Below are 3,644 nucleotides of genomic sequence, written 5' to 3'. Positions count from 1 at the left end.
TAAATGTATGTAGTTAAATCTTGCAAGATGTGTGTTCCCCACACTGTATCTACTTCCTAATTTCACATTCATTTTACAGTTAGGTGCTGCAGTAGGGCATCCCCAAGGTGCCATTAACTCCCACACATGCCATTAATCTATGGAATAGTTAAATAAGTTAATTTGGTGCAATGCCATGTAACTCTTTTCTAACTATTTGATGTGGGTTGTTAACTATTGTTACCTATATTAGTATTAGTATTATATATATATATATATACAGTTAATTGTTTATTTGACTACGTTTGTGCATCATGCTTCTTGTGGTGCTGGATACTGCGTCCCCTTAAATCAATACAGGCATATTAAAAGAGATAGACTCGTCCAATTATGCGCTAAAGAAAGAAGAATAACATAAACTGGAGACTTTTTACAATAAAATTAATGTAGTGCTGGATACTGAGTCCCATTAAATCCCCACAGGTATATTCAAAGAGAGAGACACGTCTTGTGCACTCAAAAAAGAGGTAAAATAAAATAAACTTGGGGCTTTGATGGGGTATGCAATGATATGTGTATGACCTGAGGTTTTAGTATATTTCGCGCTTCTAGGCAGTAGGTGTTCATGCTCCGAGTTGAGGAAAAAGCTGAAGGAAGCATATAAAGGGAAAAGTGCACAGAAAACACAAGGAAATGCGTCTAATATACAATAAATATCAATTTATATTAAACAAATAATGAAACTAAATATAATTGATATAATTTATTCATCATCTTAGAGTCCATAGATGTATTTAATGAAGTACCAAGTATCGTCCTATCATGATCTGTATGGAGAAATTAGTATAGTCCAGATTCGTATATTAATTAGATTCACCACAAAAGGCCAAAGAGTCCAAGCCATCAGTTTGCTTTTTATTCTCCTTTTCTTTAGCGTGTAATTGGACAAGTCTATCTTTTTTAAATGCCTTTATGGATTTAAGGGGACTCAGTATCAAGTGCTACAAGAAGCATGATGCACGAACGTACTTAAATAAACAATTAACTGTATGTGGCATGAGTGTGACATGTTTTATGGCAGACTTTCGTTCCGCTCAATATGCGTGAACTCAGACAATGGTGGCTAAGAGATATAGGGGGAGATTCACTAAGACCAGAACGCTCCGAGCGTATTCTCGCCGTTTTTTCGCGCAGATGCGGCATGCCCGCGTGAAAAATTCAGAAAGGCTCTCCTGCTGTTTACAATGGTCAGTACGAAAATTTCAGGACTTTCGGATCGCCAATATGATATTATCGTGAGTAATACGATTTTTTTGTAAGCATTTTCGGGATATTTGCGATCTTCAGAATTTTTCGTTTCCAATCCGAATTTATCCCATTCGTGATTCGAATTCGTGGATTAGTAAAACTGCCCCATAGTGTTTGATATAATGCCTGTATGCGATCCTCTATGATTCGGCCTGAGTGACTTGATTTAGGTGAGCTCCTTTCTGTTACTTCTCCTCGTTCTACATTTGGTGATCTATGGGTGTTGTGACATGCTGACTGCATGTACACGTAATCTTTAGGGGAAATTAGCTATGGTAGGCAGGTAGGCAGGTATGCAGAGGATCTGGAGCATAAGAGACAGGGACACCACTTCTTCAGGTAAAACACAGGTTTATTCAGGGCCAAGTCTTCCCAACAGAAACATAAGTCAGTTCATTAACAGTTCATGGTTATTGTTTGTCCCTTCTTCAGGGCTCTCACCTTCCAGGGTAACTTCTACCCTCTGGAACCTTTACGGGGTTTCACACCATCCCCAGTGACATTCTTACATCCATGGTGACTCACACTTGTGAACACTCAGGCTTCACCTTAAGCCTTGCTGACTCCTCTAAGCTCTCATCCGCCTGGTCACGACTCCCTCTGCTCCTTGCAGTGGCAGGAGGCACTCCCAGCTCCTCTGGGAGTTCCTAACACAGGCAGGCAGCCTTCCTGCCCTGTGCACCACTCTGAGAGTGACCTGCTCTGAGTCAAGAACCAACCTCCAACTCAACCCCACTGTGTAATCCCACAGTGCTTTTATTTGCTGCTCACCTGCAGCCAAATCAGGCAGCTACCTACAGCTGGCCAACTGAAAACGTTAACTGAAGTTTGGAATGGAGGGTCTTTCCTACTCTCTCCCTCCATTCACTCCAGGGACCTATTAACTTGGCTTTTCCTAAGCTGGTAACTTAAACACAGCATTACCTGCTGCAAAACCAGGTATGTTACCTGGTGCTACTTGTATCCCACCTTCAACACTGGAAAACACCCCAAATAATGATCTTTTCCATTGCATCTCTCAGTGTTTAAACTCATATTTGGCATCTGTATCATTTGTGTTATACTTTGACACTCTGTTTTTTTTTTTTCATTTTCATGGTAAATTTGTTTGCTACATTGTACTGATTATTATACTGCCGAGCCCGTCTGGTTAATCCTACGTTTGAATATGGTCAAAAAGGATTATGCGTTTAAATATCTACTTTTATTTGTGACCTATGTTTTGCACTAATTACTATTCTTTATAAATTTTATCTGTTTTACTTTTATACTTTACATGTTATGTTTCTGCACAGTGTTTTACTGTTCACTTATGACGTCATCCCTGTGCTCCCACCGTTCCTTTCCCACCACCTAGGGTTTATTAGGCGTGTGTTTGAGGTCATTTAATCACTTTGAGAAACGTCAGTCTCCCGCAATAAAGATTTTTACTGACATGATAAGTCCTAAGATGTGCAAGATTTTCTTCATCTGTGTTTTATAAATATATCTTCAAACTGATAAAGAATGTCGGCACTCTTAGGATTTCCACAATCAAGCACAAATCAATAAAAAGCTTTTTAAATGCAAACAGTGAAGTTTATTGCGTCCAACATTTCAGTCCTGTACTAGGGCTTTCGTCAGGTAGTGCAAGACAGCGTACAGATTGGCGCTTTTAAAAGCATAATTTGGCGCCAAGAGATTGTGTCGCTAGGTAACTCTCTGTTACCTAGCGACACAATCTTGGCGCCACAATCTTGGCGCCAAGAGATTGTGTCACTAGGTAACTCTCTGTTACCTAGCGACACAATCTCTTGGCGCCAAATTATGCTTTTAAAAGCGCCAATCTGTACGCTGTCTTGACTCCCTGACGAAAGCCCTAGTACAGGACTGAAACGTTGGACGCAATAAACTTCACCGTTTGCATTTAAAAAGCTTTATGTATATATAGGTTAGAAGTGGTAAACTACTTTATTTAAATATAATACCCAATAAGTCTGTTGTGCAAACTGGGCTGCTAAAAGTTGTATAGAGGGAGCTGTGTACCATATCCTAACTCCAGCAACCTTTTCAGGTCTGGATTTTGGGTTTGCCCAATGAACTGGACCCTGTGGCAGAGATGTACAAGACCCTAGTCAAAATGCTGTTAATATATGGACATGACTTGCCTTTGGGGTGTTTGTGCAATGTTGTAGGGCACCATATTGTCCATTATCCTTCTTTTTAAAATTCTTTCTAAACACTTACAACTATACTTTCAAAAGGAATTTTTTTCCAACAGAAAATTTACATTATTACATGACCTCTAAGAGAATCTAAAGTGGCATATACATATCAGTAAATATTGCACTTTTAGTATAGTCAGTTTAAATGTATAT

This window comes from Xenopus tropicalis, chromosome 6 (assembly GCF_000004195.4).
Source record: "Xenopus tropicalis strain Nigerian chromosome 6, UCB_Xtro_10.0, whole genome shotgun sequence".
Taxonomy (NCBI): domain Eukaryota; kingdom Metazoa; phylum Chordata; class Amphibia; order Anura; family Pipidae; genus Xenopus; species Xenopus tropicalis.
The sequence above is the reverse complement of the archived record's forward strand: the minus strand, read 5'-3'. Positions refer to the sequence as shown.